Here is a 17,835-nt window from a genome sequence, read left to right as displayed (position 1 = left end):
AAATATGTGCGCCTACTTTATTGACTGTGTCGCTCACTCCAGAGCACTTCGATTTTTTTAATGTTTGTGGTACTCGCCCTCACATTTCCTTGGACAAACGTACACACTGGCAGTGACAAGGTGTGGGAGAGTTTGTTGCTACATGTCAGAAAGAAATGGAGTGGACCGTTTCACCTGCTGATCCAAATTTGATGTTTTCTGAACGATTGTCAGCATACAAAAAAACATTTTTGAGTACAATGCATTGTCAAAGAACTGTGGATTTAATTCCTACCACAGAATCACATTTTGAAGCATGTTTTTTATCTGAAACAGATTTGTCTTCGATACCCATGTTGGCTGAAGTGCCCAATGATCTTTGAGCTAAGAGTAAATATGATGTGGGGTTGATAAAAGGCTGTGAACCAGTAATTGTCACCCCTAAATCAGACTTCCATGTAAAAAACAATACCCTTTTAAGCCTGAAGCAATTAAAGGGATTAAACCTGTTTTTCAATCTTTTCAGAAAACAGGCGTTATTGTTCCTTTTGAAAATTCACCTGTATTTACTCCATTGTTTCCTGTTAAAAAGATTAAAGATGCTGGCTAGCCAGATGAATGGCGTTTTGTACAGGACCTCCAAGCGGTGAATGCTGCAGTTCAGCCACATGCTCCTACTGTGCCCAACCCACACACTATTTTGTCTCAAATTACATCAGATGCACAGTTTTTCTCAGTGGTTGACTTGTCGCCAGTGCACCCTGATAGCCCATTTTGGTTTGCTTTTTAGTTTGAAGGGAGATCTTGGACTTTTACCCGGTTATGCCAGGGGTACTGTGAAAGTCCCACTATTTACAATGCTGCCCTCAAAGCTAGTCTGGATTAACTTCAATCAACCACAGGCTCTGCTCTTTTGCAGTATGTGGATGACATCGTTTTATGTAGTCCATCTAAACAACAGTGTGAAAAAGACAGTGAATCTGTTGAAACATCTTCATTCTTATGGCCATAAAGCCAGCCTTTCTAAGTTACAGTTTGTACAGGACGAAGTCACCTTTTTGGGTCATGTGATTTCTAAGGATGGGCGCTCACTTTCTCCTAAACGTGTTGCTGCAGTTCAGATCATTCCTAAACCGGTTACTAAAAAACAGCTTATGTCATTCTTAGGTATAACATCTTACTGCAGGAACTTTATTCCTAACTACTCTTTTCTCGAAGCTCTCTTAGGTGCTCTTATCCATGGTAAAGGCCTCCAGTCAGCTGATCGTGTTCCATGGACTCCTGAGGCTGAATCAGCCTTTAGTCAGCTTAAGCTGGCTCTTCAAACAGCACCAACACTTGGCATTCCAGATCCTCATAAACCTTTCATACAGGCAGTTGATGAGAAGCATGGTTGTATGACATCTGTTCTTATGCAGGAACATGGGGCAGGCAAAGGCCAGTGGCTCATTTCTCAGCAAAACTGGACTCTGTGGCTGCAGGCCTGCCTGGTTGTCTTCGTGCTGTTGCAGCTGCAGAGAAAGCTGTCCTGGCCTCCCAAGATATTGTGGGCTACGCTAATTTGACTGTTTTGGTTCCTCATGCTGTTGCCATTATTCTTCTCGAGCAGAAAACTTCACATCTTTCAACTGCTCGTTGGCTCAGATACACCTCTGTGCTCCTTGATATGCCAAATGTCACTGTTAAACGTTGTACTGTTCTGAATCCTGCTACTTTGCTTCCGACTCCTGAGGATGGGGAGCCTCATGACTGTGAATCTGTTTTGGAACAAGTTTGTACACCCCGACCTGATCTTTTAGAGACTCCTCTTCCAAACTCTGACATGATTCTTTTTGTAGATGGATCAGCTTTGCGTGATCCAGCCACAGGTACTAACTGTGTTTGGTTTGCAGTATGTTCTTCACATGACACTTTGTTGTCTGGTTCTCTTCCTAAACATTTCTCTGCTCAAACTACTGAGCTTATTGCACTTACTGAGGCTTGTAAGTTGGCAGCTGGTAAGTCTGTCACTATTTACACAGATTCCAGATATGCTTTTGGTGTTGTTCATGACTTTGGTGCGCTGTGGAAACACATGCATTTCCTTAAATCAGATGGTAAAACTATAATGAACTCCAAGCAGGTTTCTGATCTTCTTGATGCGATCCTTTTGCCTACAGCAATCTCGGTCTGTAAGTGTGCGGCTCACACTAACTCAGACGATCCTGTTGCTTGTGGCAATGCCAGAGCTGATGCTGCAGCTAAGCAAGCAGCTAAATCTTTTCCTGTTTTCGCTTCCCTCTCTTTGCAGGCAGAAGACTCCCTCACAGATCTCCATGCTTTGCAAACTTTTGCCTCTGCAGATGAAATTTGGTCCTCTGGACGCATTTGGTCCTCTGTGGGTGCAACTCATACGGATGGTGTTTGGATGGGACCTGATGGTAAACCCTGTCTACCTAAACATTTTTTTCCTCATTTTTCAAAATTGTCCGATATGTCCTCTATGCGAGGACTACATATTAAATGGATTTTTATCAATAGGAGTTGAAAAAGGAACTTGCTCCATTCACTCCAAGCATCGACCCGGTACTGCAGTGCCGCTGGGAACGGTGCGCTCTCCTCTGCTCTTGTGAAAAAGCAAACAGCGGTGCAGGATGGAAGTTTCAGGGAGCCCAAGATGAAACTTTCTTTTAATCTGCTGAGAAAAGAGAGTGAATGCGAAGCAGACTTTAACATGGCTCTGGGAGCGAGCCGAGTGCGGGCTAACCGGGAGAACTGCTTGAAAGAAACGCCACACAGAATGAGCGGTCAGAACAAAGCCTCAATACGGTGTTCCCGTGTTGTTTGTGGCTGCCTTGTCTTTTGCACAGAGTAAAAGACAAGGCAGCCATCGAATAGGGCCCGATTGTTCCTACTTGGTCAACCGAGGAGCAAGGGGGGAGAGCAAGCGTCTCAACCAAGCAAAGCTCACCATGGGGAAGGTGGCTATGCCAACTAGCCTGATGCCCTGCTCCCGCAGTGATGGATAATCGTACTCTGGTTTCTCTTCATAATGTACAAGTCTTTCGCCTTTTACTAAAGACTTCCGTGGAGAGCAGCACTAATGAATTGTTTCTATTTTTGGCAGGCTTTACCTTTGCGGGTGAAGCCCTTTCTGTCTGTGCAAAAGAAATCTTGTTACTGTGCAGAGTGACTTCTCTGAGTAGAGTCGCCTTACTTGTTGCGACTGTGCCGATGTTCAAAGCTGGAGTGCAAAGTTGTTGCTTGAATGGTGCTCGCTGGAGCGTGCGGCAGTGTAAAGTTATACCATTTAAAAGGGTTGAAGAGTGCTCAGTGCAGCGGGTGGGTGGAGGTGCAAAGTGACACTATGGCCATAAAAAGAACACCGCTAGAAGTGCGCATTGTGCCAGGAAGGGCCCTCGGACGTGAACCAGTGGACAGATATCGCTTCTCGGCCTTTTGGCTAAGATCAAGTGTAGTATCTGTACTTATCAGTTTAATATGTGATATGTCTATGCAAGGACTACATATTAAATGGATTTTTATCAATAGGAGTTGAAAAAGGAGCTTGCTCCGTTCACTCCAAGCATCGACCCGGTACTGCAGTGCCGCTGGGAATGGTGCGCTCTCCTCTGCTCTTGTGAAAAAGCAAACAGCGGTGCAGGATGGAAGTTTCTTTTAGTCTGCTGAGAAAAGAGAGTGAATGCGAAGTAGACTTTAACACGGCTCTGGGAGCGAGCCGAGTGCGGGCTAACCAGGAGAATTGCTTGAAAGAAACGCGACACCGAATGAGCGGTCAGAACAAAGCCTCAATACGGTGTTCCTGTGTTGTTTTTATAAAATGCGGTGAAAAAAAAGGTGTGAATGCCTCATAGAAAACTAAAAGGTGGAGCGGAAGTGTTCGGCTGAAAGAAGGTGTGAATGTCCGACTATATTTGGTGAAAAGCAGGTGAAGCAAGGTCTGAATGCCCAACCTTACATCATCAAAAGCGAGATCAGAGGTTTTTGGCTGCAAGAAGGCCATAGTTTGCCAAAAGCGGGTAAGGTGCGAATGACCGACTAAATATCAACAAAAGTGGGGGCGGAGGTCTTCGGATGCAAGTGAGTGTGAATATCCCACCATACAAGTATGGTGGAGAGGAAGCTGTGAATGGCCGGCCATAGTTTGCAAAAAGCGGGTGAGAAAAGGTGCGAATGTCCAACCATACATGATCAAAACAGGGAGCGGAGGTGTTTGGCTGCGACAAGGTGTAAATGTCCACCCATAATTAATGAAAAGCGGGCAACAAGTAGGTTCGAATGCCCAACCATACATCATCAAAAGCAGGAGTGGATGTGTTCGGCTACAAGAAGGTTTGAATGTCCGAGCATAGTTTGTAAAAAGCGGGTAAGAAAAGGTTCGAATGCCCAAACATAAACCATCAAAAGAGGGAGCGGAGGTGTTCCGCTGTAAGACGGTGTGAATGTCCGACCATAGTTTCTAAAAAGTGGGTATGAAAAGGTTCGAATGCCCAAATTCGGCTGCAAAAAACTGTGTTCGGCTGCAAAAAGGTGTGAATGTTCGACTAAAGTTTGTAAAAAGCGGGTAAGACAAGGTGCGAATGCCTGACAATGTATGATCAAAAGCGGGAGCGGAGGTGTTCAGCTGCAAGAAGGTCTAAATGTCCATTATTAATTGCTAGAAAACATGAAAGAAAATTTTCGAAAATCAATCCGCACATGATCATAAGTGGGAGAGGAAGTGTTCAGCTGCAAGAAGGTGTGAATGTCCTACCATAATTGCTGAAAAATGTGTTAGAAACGGTAAGAATGCCGGACCATACATCATCAAAAGCTAGAGAGGTGGTGTTCGGCTGCAAGTAGGTGTGAATGTCTGACTAAAGTTAAAATATATTAACAAAAGCGGGAGGAGAGGTCTTCAGATGAGTGGTTGAGAATTTCCAACCATAATCTATAAAATGCGGTGAAAAAAAAGGTGTGATAGAAACCTAAAAGGTGGAGCGGAAGTGTTTGGCTGCAAGAAGGTGTGAATGTCCATCTATAGTTGGTGAAAAGCAGGAAAAGCAAGGTCTGAATGCCCAATCTTATATCATCAAAAGCGAGATCAGAGGTGTTTGGCGGCAAGAAAACGGGTAAGGTGTGAATGACCGACTAAATATCAACAAAAGTGGGGGCGGAGATCTTCGGATGCAAGTGGGTGTGAATATCCCACCATACAAGTATGGTGGAGAGGAAGCTGTGAATGTCCAACCATAATTTGTAAAAACCGGGGAAGAAAAGGCTCGGAAGCCCGAATATACACCATCAAAAGCGGGAGCAGAGGGGTTCAGCTGCAAGAAGGTCTGAATGTCCATCAATAATTGCTAGAAAACATGAAAGAAAACTTTCGAATATCAAACCGCACATGATCATAAGTGGGAGCGGAGGTGTTCAGCTGCAAGAAGGTGTGAATGTCCACCCATAATTCCTCAAAAATGGGTAAAAAAAAAGGTGCGAATGCCCAACCATACATCATCAAAAGCAAGTGTGAATGTCAGATCATAATTTGCAAAAACCTGATGAGAAATGGTGAGAATGCCCGACTATACACCATCAAATGCGGGAGCGGAGGTGTTCGGCTGTGAGTAGGTGTGAATGTCCGACCATACTTGCTGAAAAATATGACAAAGCAGTTTTCACTTGGTTCTAGTGAAGGAATTCATTTTATATCAAAATCCGAAATTGTGTAAAACTCGTGGAAATAAGTTTATTCTCGGATTCTTAAAGGTTTAGTGTTGTTCTTTGGTATACTGCAAAGTAATACTTTCTATTTTGTTGAAACCGATTCAGACATGGATAAATATCAAGGACAAAGCAGTTTTAACTTGGTTTGAGTGAAGGAATTCAATTTTATATCAAAATCCGAAATTGTGTAGAACTCGTCCATCGACGCTTATTCTCGGATTCCTGAAAAGGTTTAGAGTTGATCTTTCCTATCCTGCAAAGTACAACGTTCTTTTTTTGTTTAAAGCTATTTAGACATGGATAAATATGAAGGACAAAGCAGTTCCTTCTGTGGGTACAGTAGCTCCCGGAATATGGTGACTGCAGGCCCTGAGCCTGGTGGACATAAGGCCCTCCTGCCCTGTGTTGGGTCCCAGGTTGCGGGGATGTCTATTGCAGCCAGTCTCTGGCTGCCCTCTCCGGGGTGGGAGGGACCAGGCGGATGAATTAATTCTTCTGCTAGTTTATATATTTTAAACATAAACAATAAACATTTATAAAACTTCCCTTGGCAAGGCAAATCTGTTTGGCATAAAAGGTATTCAGACTACAATTCTGCTGCCATAATGCACAACTCTGGATTTTGATATAAAATGAATTCCTTCACTCAAACCAAGTTAAAACTGCTTTGTCCTTCATATTTATCCATGTCATAATAGGTTTAAACAAAAAAAGAACGTTGTACTTTGCAGGATAGGAAAGAACAACACTAAACCTTTAGGAATCCGAGAATAATCTTATTTTCACGAGTTCTACACAATTTCGGATTTTGATATAAAATGAATTCCTTCACTCAAACCAAGTTAAAACTGCTTTGTCCTTCATATTTATCCATGTCTAAATAGCTTTAAACAAAAAAAGAACGTTGTACTTTGCAGGATAGGAAAGAACATCTCTAAACCTTTTCAGGAATCCGAGAATAAGCTTCTTTTCACGAGTTCTACACAATTCCGGATTTTGATATAAAATGAATTCCTTCACTCAAACCAAGTTAAAACTGCTTTGTCCTTCATATTTATCCATGTCTGAATATGTTTCAACAAAAAAGAAAGTATTACTTTGCAGTATACCAAAGAACAACACTAAACCTTTAGTAATCCGAGAATAAGCTTCTTTTCACCAGTTCTACACAATTTCGGATTTTGATATAAAATTAATTCCTTCACTCAAACCAAGTTAAAACTGCTTTGTCCTTCATATTTATCCATGTCTGAATCGGTTTCAACAAAATAGAAAGTATTACTTTGCAGTATACCAAAGAACAACACTAAACCTTTAGGAATCCGAGAATAAACTTATTTCCACGAGTTCTACACAATTTCGGATTTTGATATAAAATGAATTCCTTCACTCAAACCAAGTGAAAACTGCTTTGTCATATTTTTCAGCAAGTATGGTCGGACATTCACACCTACTCACAGCCGAACACCTCCGCTCCCTAATTTGATGGTGTATAGTCGGGCATTCTCACCATTTCTCATCAGGTTTTTGCAAATTATGATCTGACATTCACACCTGCTTTTGATGATGTATGGTTGGGCATTCGCACCTTTTTTTACCCATTTTTCAGGAATTATGGGTGGACATTCACACCATCTTGCAGCTGAACACCTCCTCTCCCGCATATGATCATGTGCGGTTTGATATTCAAAAATTTTCTTTCATGTTTTCTAGCAATTATTGATGGACATTGAGACCTTCTTGCAGCTGAACACCTCTGCTCCCGCTTTTGATGGTGTATAGTCGGGCTTTCGAGCCTTTTCTTCCCCGGTTTTTACAAATTATGGTTAGATATTCAGACCTTCTTGCAGCCGAACACCTCCGTTCCCTCTTTTGATCATACATTGTCCGGCATTCGCACCTTTTCTTACCCGCTTTTTACAAACCATGGTTGGACTTTCACACCTTTTAGAAGCCAAACAACTCCGCTCCCGCTATTGATTGTGTACAGTCTGGTATTTTAACCTTTTCTTACCCGCTTTTTACCAATTATGGTCGGACATTCACACCTTTCTCATCAGCTTTTTGCAAATTATGATCTGACATTCACACCTACTTGCAGCCGAACACCTCGGCTTCCGCTTTTGATGGTGTATATTTTGGCATTCGAACCTTTTCTTACCCGCTTTTTACAAACCATTGTCGGACTTTCACACCTTCTTTTAGCCGAACAACTCCACTCCCGCTATTGATTGTGTAGAGTCGGGTATTTTAACCTTTTCTTACCCGCTTTTTACCAACTATGGTCGGACATTCACACCTTCTTACAGCGGAACACCTCCGCTCCCTCTTTTGATGGTGTATGTTCTGGCATTCGAACCTTTTCTTACCCACTTTTTAAAAAACTATGCTCGGACATTCACACCTTCTTGCAGCGAAACACCTCCGCTCCCTCTTTTGATTGTGTATGTTCGGGCATTCGAACCTTTTCTTACCCGCCTTTTACAAACTATGGTCGGACATTCAAACCTTCTTGTGGCTGAACACATCCACTTCTGCTTTTGATGATGTATAGTTGGGTATTCACAACTTTTCTTACCCATTATTCAGTAATTATTGGTGGACATTCAGACCTTCTTGCAGCTGAACACCTCCTCTCCCGCTTTTGATGGTGTATAGTCGGGCTTTCGAGGCTTTTCTTCAACGGTGTTTACAAATTATGGTTGGAAATTCAGACCTTGCAGCCGAACACCTCCGCTCCCTCTTTTGATCATACATTGTCGGGCATTCGCACCTTGTCTTACCCGCGTTTTACAAACCATGGTCGGACTTTCACACCTTCTTGTAGCCGACCAACTCCGCTCCCGCTATTGATTGTGTACAGTCGGGTTTTTTAACCTTTTCTTACCCAATTTTGACCAACTATGGTCGGACATTCGAAGCATCTTACAGCGGAACACCTCCGCTCCCTCTTTTGATGGTGTATGTTCGGGCATTCGAACTTTTTCTTACCCACTTTTTACAAACTATGGTCGGACATTCAAACCTTCTTGTAGCAGAACACATCCACTTCTTCTTTTGATGATGTATGGTTGGGCATTCGCACCTTTTCTTACCCATTTTTCAGGAATTATGGGTGGACATTCACACCTACTTGCAGTCGAACAGCTCTGCTCCCTGTTTTGATCAAGTATGGTTGGACATTTGCACCTTTTTGCAGCCGAACACCTCCGCTTCCGCTTTTGATGGTATATATTCGGGCATTCGAACCTTTTCTTACCCGCTTTTTACCAACTATGGTCGGACATTCACACCGTCTTTCAGCGTAACACTTCCGCTCCCTCTTTTGATCATACTTTGTCGGGCATTCGCACCTTTTCTTAACCGCTTTTTACAAACTATGCTTGGACATTCAAACCTTCTTGTAGCCAAACACATCCACTCCTGCTTTTGTTGATGTATGGTTGGGCATTCGAACCTACTTGTTTCCCGCTTTTCATTAATTATGGGTGGACATTCACACCTTGTCGCAGCCAAACACTTCCGCTCCCTGTTTTGATCATGTATGGTTGGACATTCGCACCTTTTCTCACCCGCTTTTTGCAAACTATGGTCGGCCATTCACAGCTTCCTCTCCACCATACTTGTATGGTGAGATATTCACACCAACTTGCATCCGAAGATCTCCGCCCCCACTTTTGTTGATATTTAGTCGGTCATTCACACCTTACCCGTTTTCTTGGCGCCAATCACCTCTGATCTCGCTTTTGATGATGTAAGATTGGGCATTCAGACCTTGCTTTTCCTGCTTTTCACCAACTATAGATGGACATTCACACCTTCTTGCAGCCGAACACTTCCGCTCCACCTTTTAGGTTTCTATCACATCTTTTTTTTCACCGCATTTTATAGATTATGGTTGGAAATTCTCAACCACTCATCCGAAGACCTCTCCTCCCGCTTTTGTTAATATATTTGAACTTTAGTCAGACATTCACACCTACTTGCAGCCGAACACCACCTCTCTAGCTTTTGATGAGGTATGGTCCGGCATTCTTACCGTTTCTAACACATTTTTCAGCAATTATGGTAGGACATTCACACCTTCTTGCAGCTGAACACCTCCTCTCCCACTTATGATCATGTGCGGATTGATTTTCGAAAATTTTCTTTCATGTTTTCTAGCAATTAATAATGGACATTTAGACCGTCTTGCAGCTGAACAACTCTTCTCCCGCTTTTGATCATACATTGTCAGGCATTCGCACCTTGTCTTACCCACTTTTTACAAACTTTAGTCGAACATTCACACCTTTTTGCAGCCGAACACAGTTTTTTGCAGCCGAATTTGGGCATTCGAACCTTTTCATACCCACTTTTTACCAACTATGGTCGGACATTCACACCGTCTTACAGCGGAACACCTTCGCTCCCTCTTTTGATGTTGTATGTTCGGGCATTCGAACCTTTTCTTACCCCGCTTTTTACAAACTATGCTCGGACATTCAAACTTTCTTGTAGCCGAACACATCCACTCCTGCTTTTGATGATGTATGGTATGGCATTCGAACCTACTTGTTGCCCGCTTTTCATTAATTATGGGTGGACATTCACACCTTGTCGCAGCCAAACACCTCCGCTCCCTGTTTTGATCATGTATGGTTGGACATTCGCACCTTTTCTCACCCGCTTTTTGCAAACTATGGTCGGCCATTCACAGCTTCCTCTCCACCATACTTGTATGGTGGGATATTCACACCCACTTGCATCCGAAGACCTCCGCCCCCACTTTTGTTGATATTTAGTCGGTCATTCGCACCTTACCCGCTTTTGGCAAACTATGGCCTTCTTGCAGCCAAAAACCTCTGATCTCGCTTTTGATGATGTAAGGTTGGGCATTCAGACCTTGCTTCACCTGCTTTTCACCAAATATAGTCGGACATTCACACCTTCTTGCAGCCGAACACTTCCGCTCCACCTTTTAGTTTTCTATGGGGCATTCACACCTTTATTATCACCGCATTTTATAAAAACACCACAGGAACACCGTATTGAGGCTTTGTTCTGACCGCTCATTCGGTGTCGCGTTTCTTTCAAGCATTTCTCCAGGTTAGCCCGCACTCGGCTCGCTCCCAGAGCCGTGTTAAAGTCTACTTCGTATTCACTCTCTTTTCTCAGCAGACTAAAAGAAACTTCCATCCTGCACCGCTGTTTGCTTTTTCACAAGAGCAGAGGAGAGCGCACCGTTCCCAGCGGCACTACAATACCGGGTAGATGCTTGGAATGAACGGAGCAAGCTCCTTTTTCAACTCCTATTGATAAAAATCCATTTAATATGTAGTCCTTGCATAGACATATCACATATTAAACTGATAAGTACAGATGGATTATGTGCAATTATTAAAGAGAGTAGAGGACGATCTCTCTCGTCGGAAGTCCTTACCTATATCACTTATGGGGAGAGTTACAACCATTAAAATGATGATACTACCAAAAGTTAACTATTTGTTCTCAATGATCCCCATAAAACCATCTGCTACTTGGTTTAAGTCACTAGATTCATGCATCTCCAAATTTCTGTGGAAAAACAAACCACCACGTATTAGTTTAAAAACCCTACAGAAGACCAAGGACAGTGGTGGATTAGATTTACCTAATTTTCAGCACTATTCCTTAGCCAATAGGTTACAATATATATCAAAATGGTTTAAACCTTGTTGTTGTCACAGTTCCCAGAGACGTTGTAATCGTTGAGGATTCTATATTCACCCCCTCATTAGAGGCACGTGTTGCAGATTGATGACACTGAATCTTCTTCTCTGTTCATTGCTGGCATCATTCCCAGCATCGTAAGTGTTCGTGGCATTGTTAGCCTCTTCTTCTGGATCTTGATATCGAGCATCCTTTTGTATTTCTGGTTTGTAAGTCCTCTCTCTTCGTTCACCGGAGTCTTCGTCTCTTTGTCCTTGAGTTTGGTGATTTTTTCTTCTTTTGATGCCTTTACACAGTGTGACAGGTGATACCACGTGGGAGATCCTTGAACTTGGACTGCTGTCCCTGTGCTGCGAAATGGCTGTGCTGCTCAAATGGTCTCTCCTTCATCATATACACAGTTATTTATACATCACCTTCCACCATGAAGCGTTGTCCCTTTTTGTTTCTCTCTTTGTTCTTAAAATGCTGTTATGCATGTCTAAACCAATCCATTAAACTAGATCATTTTGGCAGTAAAGCGATCTACAATGTGCTTGGTCGCAAAGCTGCTCATCTGTGGTAAACAGCTCTTCAGAAAGGCATTCTTCAATTGATTTCACTAATTTTATGTAATAATTTTGTGATTTCCTACAAAACTACACTTCTTCTCCCATCTGTCTGAGTATTAAATATTGTCTGGGTCCCGTTAAAACATGTATTTTTCCCATCTAATTCCTTGTTTGCTTTAAAACAAGTATTCCCCATTTTCTATCCCTTCAGTAGCCAACCAGTTTGTATGGAGTACACTGGAGCAACTTGACTGATCAGTAAAACACTGCTTTTGTTGTCACCGCAAGGCTTCCCCCGTCGGTTGTTTCACTGAGACACTACTGAGTAACTACAACTCAACACAGTTTATACACATAACATTCATATACATACTAACAAACAAACAAACAATAATTTATCGCAATTTTCTCATCTCTGTTTGAACGTACACCCAGGTAAATATTCCTGTAGTCTTCTCATACCGACTATGGACCCATTCATTGTTTAACTTCACTGTTTTGCAAATCCTAATTGAATATTACACATTGACATTGAACTTTACTGGATAAGCAGGTTTTCATTGCATTCAGCAGCCTATATGTGAGCATCTATGTGTAAGCTGTTCTTCTTTGCATTTATAAGCAGCAAGCAATTCTTCACTGCACATGCATATATTTTGCACATATTTGACCTGCTAGACAAAACTTTATTCATTTATTTATTTATTCTAAATTTTTTTTTTAATAATTAGTAAAACCATATGCTGTAAAAACCTGGTTCATTATTGCTTCCATCCCTCCTGTTGAGACATGACATGGTCCGTGGCTCAATACTGCAGCATATTTAAACAAATTCTTTGGCAGTATGGTTTTCCTTCCGGTCATTCATACGAGTCTATTGTAGATGGCAATTGAATAACATCTAATAATGCTAAAATATTTGTAGTTTATACATTTAGCTGTGGATGTCAACATACCTGTTTTTCCAATGCTGTGTTAACACATGTACAGTTGACTGTCAGTGTAAACGTTAACAACCTTTTTGTTATTTAATTTACAAGCTTCAGTTAAAGCTACCAATTCGACTGCTTGAACAGAGTCATTTTTTGGTAGTGGTTGTTTTAAGAAAACTTCAGTTTCTGTTACTACTGCAAATCCTGTAGCATTTGTGCCATCAGGGTTTTTTGCTTGACCTGTTGAATAAATATAGTTATTTCTGCATTTTCATAACGTATATCAGTTAAGTCTGGCCTGGGTAAAACACTGATGGTTATTTCTGACATGCAATCATGAGGCTTTCCATCTGTGGGGTAGGTCGCAGTGTGGATGGATTAAGTGTAGCACATCTCTCGACAACAAGGTGTGGCTGTGAAAGAAGAACTGTTATGTAGGAGAGATGTCTGGTAAAGATATTTTGTTAAGTAACCATATCACAGCCACTGCATGAGGTACCTTAAGTGTTAATGGGTGAAATAACACCATTATTGTTGATGCCTGCACTGCCAATGGCTTCTGGCCATTGATTCAAAAGTACGATCTCGTCCCTTTTTCCTCCTTTCAGTGGACACTGGCCCCTAATTACCGCAATTCAGCAGGGGGTCTTTCATTAGGAGTACTGGACTCCCCCGTGAACGGTTTCAGCTCCGACCCTGGAAAGCGGAAAAAACGTTGAGATCTGGTTTGAGGACCCAATTGTTGAGAAAAGTCTCTCAATGAGACTCAGAGTTGCTGGAGTCAGTTAATGCAAAGGTTTAATCTTGCAGCAAGTTCAAGAATGTGTGTGTGTATGGGTGTATGTGTGCGAACGTGTGTGAGTTTGTGTGTGTGAGAGTTTAATGAACCTGTTATCCACAGGCAGGTCTTAACTAGTATGGCACAGGTCCAGCCTGTCTCATCTTTTTTGGAAGGTCCAGCGCTCGGCCGTAACCCTTCTGTCTGTTTGGACTCTCACATACATTCGGTTAATCATAGAAAAACGAGAACAAAACTTTTTAGCCCCTTAAATTCATAAAACAGACATGGTGCAGTTATTTCCATTCTAGAAAATAAGAGTAATCACCACCATTCCTATAAATTCTGGATATTCTAACAATCTGAATCTTTTTTAAATGTTCGATGAAGCCCTTTGCTGTTCTGTTTAGAGACTCAGCTGATCATAAACCAAGTTTTGCTCTTGAACCAAGCTTCTAAACTCTTAACCTTTTTCATTTCTCAGTTAGTATTCACTTTAAAACTGATTAAAAGAAAAATTAAATGAATGCCTATCAACAAATGTGGGATCTAAACTCTAGTGCTTTCTCTAAAATAATTTCCTTTCTCAATTCAGAAATGTGTGTGTGTAAGTCACAACACCCGTGACACCAAAACGGCTTTCTTTTCTCTCTTTTCTCTACACTCTGCACTGTGAGCACACACACCAAATCAGAAAGGCTTTTTTCTCTCTTTTCTACATTATGGACTGTGGGGACACAAAACCGCTCTCTCTCTTTTTTTTTTGATTGTGAGCCAGGGCGTTGTCTCACGTATTAGATTATGCTTAAGATACGAATGGGTTTATCAGTCACATCAGAATCCATACATACTGATCCTCCCGTAATAAAATGGTCGGATCTTATCAAACACACTTTGTTTCTTGTGACAAGTCAGCGAAACAGCGTATACACGTAAAGACACTGAAACAAGTTTGCCACAAGAACTCATAAGTTTGGCAGTATTGCTCTGCCGTCAGCAATCATACACCCATTTTATTTTCATGAGACATGTGCAGGCACCTGTTCATCTACTGTTCTATCACTATGAATTAGTTTATCTATTATCAATAAGGATACTTCTACAACTACTATCAAAGTATGTCCGGACTTCTTATGTTGTCAGTTGCTATATATGAATAAGTGGGTTGCTACTGAAAAGCATTAAGCATGTCACACAGCCCAAACATATAACATTTCAGGACACACCACACAGTTAACAACCACAGTGAAGCGTGTCAAAGCCCAAACATGTAACATTCAACAGGACACTTACACAACACATTCAAATCAAACAGTCAGACAACATACAAGAACATATACCCCAGCCGGCATTGCTCCCTGCCTATTTTCCTACAACTCACTATGTGTGCGCACACCTTTATTCACAAACTCTTCAACTTATACTCTTTTACCGAAGCTGCTACAGCTCGATTGGCCAAATACCCTTAGATCCTATTTCGGTGAATTTGACATCTGCCTTGTATGTAACAGATTAGCGGTTTAGCAGTTTTAATTTAGTTTGAGTGAAGGAATTCATTTTATAGCAAAATCCGAAATCGTGAAGAACTCATGAAAGTAAGCTTATTCTCGGATTCCTGAAACTTTAGATTTTCTCTTTCTTTTACTGCAAAGTACAACGTTGAGCAGCACTAATGAGTTGTTTCTATTTTTGGCAGGCTTTACCTTTGCAGATGAAGCCCTTTCTGTCTGTGCAAAAGAAATCTTGTTACTGTGCAGAGTGACTTCTCTGAGTAGAGTCGCCTTACTTGTTGCGACTGTGCCGATGTTCGAAGCTGGAGTGCAAAGTTGTTGCTTGAATGGTGCTCGCTGGAGCGTGTGGTAGTGTAAAGTTATACCATTTAAAAGGGCTGAAGAGTGCTCAGTGCAGCGGGTGGGCGGAGGTGCAAAGTGACACTATGGCCATAAAAAGAACACCGCTACAAGTGCGCATTGTGCCAGGAAGGGCCCTCGGACGTGAACCAGTGGACAGATATTGCTTCTCGGCCTTTTGGCTAAGATCAAGTGTAGTATCTGTTCTTATCAGTTTAATGTCTGATATGTCCTCTATGCGAGGACTACATATTAAATGGATTTTTATCAATAGCAGTTGAAAAAGGAGCTTGCTCCGTTCACTCCAAGCATCGACCCGGTACTGCAGTGCCGCTGGGAAAGGTGCGCTCTCCTCTGCTCTTGTGAAAAAGCAAACAGCGGTGCAGGATGGAAGTTTCAGGGAGCCTAAGATGAAACTTTCTTTTAATCTGCTGAGAAAAGAGAGTGAATGCGAAGCTGACTTTAACACGGCTCTGGGAGCGAGCCGAGTGCGGGCTAACCGGGAGAATTGCTTGAAAGAAACGCAACACCGAATGAGCAGTCAGAACAAAGCCTCAATACGGTGTTCCCGTGTTGTTTGTGGCTGCCTTGTCTTTTGCACAGAGTAAAAGACAAGGCAGCCATCGAATAGGGCCCGATTGTTCCTACTTGGTCAGCCGAGGAGCAAGGGGGGGGAGCAAGCGTCTCAACCAAGCAAAGCTCACCATGGGGAAGGTGGCTATGCCAACTAGCCTGATGCTCTGCTCCCGCAGTGATGGATAATCGTACACTGGTTTCTCTTCATAATGTACAAGTCCTTCGCCTTTTACTAAAGACTTCCGTGGAGAGCAGCACTAATGAATTGTTTCTATTTTTGGCAGGCTTTACCTTTGCGGGTGAAGCCCTTTCTGTCTGTGCAAAAGAAATCTTGTTACTGTGCAGAGTGACTTCTCTGAGTAGAGTCGCCTTACTTGTTGCGACTGTGCCGATGTTGCTTGAATGGTGCTCGCTGGAGCGTGCGGTAGTGTAAAGTTATACCATTTAAAAGGGTTGAAGAGTGCTCAGTGCAGCGGGTGGGCGGAGGTGCAAAGTGACACTATGGCCATAAAACGAACACCGCTACAAGTGCGCATTGTGCCAGGAAGGGCCCTCGGACGTGAACCAGTGGACAGATATCGCTTCTCGGTCTTTTGGCTAAGATCAAGTGTAGTATCTGTACTTATCAGTTTAATATGTGATATGTCTATGCAAGGACTACATATTAAATGGATTTTTATCAATAGGAGTTGAAAAAGGAGCTTGCTCCGTTCACTCCAAGCATCGACCCGGTACTGCAGTGCCGCTGGGAACGGTGCGCTCTCCTCTGCTCTTGTGAAAAAGCAAACAGTGGTGCAGGATGGAAGTTTCTTTTAATCTGCTGAGAAAAGAGAGTGAATGCGAAGCAGACTTTAACACGGCTCTGGGAGCGAGCCGAGTGCGGGCTAATCAGGAGAATTGCTTGAAAGAAACGCGACACCGAATGAGCGGTCAGAACAAAGCCTCAATACGGTGTTCCTGTGGTGTTTTTATAAAATGCGGTGTAAAAAAAGGTGTGAATGCCCCATAGAAAACTAAAAGGTGGAGCGGAAGTGTTCGGCTGCAAGAAAGTGTGAATGTCCGACTATATTTGGTGAAAAGCAGGTGAAGCAAGGTCTGAATGCCCAACCTTACATCATCAAAAGCGAGATCAGAGGTTTTTGGCTGCAAGAAGGCCATAGTTTGCCAAAAGCGGGTAAGGTGCGAATGATCGGCTAAATATCAACAAAAGTGGGGGCAGAGGTCTTCGGATGCAAGTGGGTGTGAATATCCCACCATACAAGTATGGCCGACAAAGTACGATCAAAAGAGGGAGTGGAGGTTTTTGGCTACAAGAAGCTGTGAATGGCCGACCATAGTTTGCAAAAAGCGGGTGAGAAAAGGTTCGAATGCCCGAACATACACCATCAAAAGAGGGAGCGGAGGTGTTCCGCTGTAAGACGGTGTGAATGTCCGATCATAGTTGGTAAAAAGTGGGTATGAAAAGGTTCGAATGCCCAAATTCGGCTGCAAAAAACTGTTCGGCTGCAAAAAGGTGTGAATGTTCGACTAAATTTTGTAAAAAGCGGGTAAGACAAGGTTCGAATGCCTGACAATGTATGATCAAAAGCGGGAGCGGAGGTGTTCAGCTGCAAGAAGGTCTAAATGTCCATTTTTAATTGCTAGAAAACATGAAAGAAAATTTTCGAAAATCAATCCGCACATGATCATAAGTGGGAGAGGAGGTGTTCAGCTGCAAGAAGGTGTGAATGTCCTACCATAATTGCTGAAAAATGTGTTAGAAACGGCTAGCTGAA

At 42.5% G+C, this 17,835-nt stretch overlaps 5 non-coding genes and 2 pseudogenes across 5 annotated transcripts; 6 read left to right on the top strand and 1 right to left on the bottom strand.

Annotated features, from left to right (window-relative positions):
* The first annotated feature begins 2,418 nt into the window (after positions 1–2,418).
* LOC140306244 (U2 spliceosomal RNA) lies at positions 2,419–2,578 on the top strand (annotated as a pseudogene).
* Positions 2,579–2,989: 411 nt separating this feature from the next.
* LOC140306273 (U5 spliceosomal RNA) lies at positions 2,990–3,103 on the top strand. The gene has a single exon (XR_011915596.1). It is a non-coding gene; the product is annotated as a U5 spliceosomal RNA (small nuclear RNA).
* A 298-nt stretch (positions 3,104–3,401) lies between these two features.
* On the top strand, positions 3,402–3,589 carry LOC140306175 (U2 spliceosomal RNA). The gene has a single exon (XR_011915528.1). It is a non-coding gene; the product is annotated as a U2 spliceosomal RNA (small nuclear RNA).
* Positions 3,590–10,894: 7,305 nt separating this feature from the next.
* LOC140306237 (U2 spliceosomal RNA) lies at positions 10,895–11,071 on the bottom strand (annotated as a pseudogene).
* A 4,575-nt stretch (positions 11,072–15,646) lies between these two features.
* On the top strand, positions 15,647–15,837 carry LOC140306069 (U2 spliceosomal RNA). Its single transcript, XR_011915431.1, has one exon. It is a non-coding gene; the product is annotated as a U2 spliceosomal RNA (small nuclear RNA).
* A 411-nt stretch (positions 15,838–16,248) lies between these two features.
* Positions 16,249–16,362, top strand: LOC140306371 (U5 spliceosomal RNA). Its single transcript, XR_011915686.1, has one exon. It is a non-coding gene; the product is annotated as a U5 spliceosomal RNA (small nuclear RNA).
* Positions 16,363–16,637: 275 nt separating this feature from the next.
* Positions 16,638–16,825, top strand: LOC140306207 (U2 spliceosomal RNA). The gene has a single exon (XR_011915558.1). It is a non-coding gene; the product is annotated as a U2 spliceosomal RNA (small nuclear RNA).
* Positions 16,826–17,835: the final 1,010 nt, after the last annotated feature.

The sequence above is a fragment of the Leuresthes tenuis genome, unplaced genomic scaffold, assembly GCF_036924035.1.
Source record: "Leuresthes tenuis unplaced genomic scaffold, fLeuTen1.0.hap1 SCAF_4, whole genome shotgun sequence".
Classification (NCBI taxonomy): domain Eukaryota; kingdom Metazoa; phylum Chordata; class Actinopteri; order Atheriniformes; family Atherinopsidae; genus Leuresthes; species Leuresthes tenuis.
Note: the sequence above shows the minus strand (reverse complement) of the source record. Positions and strands in the feature narration are given on the sequence as shown.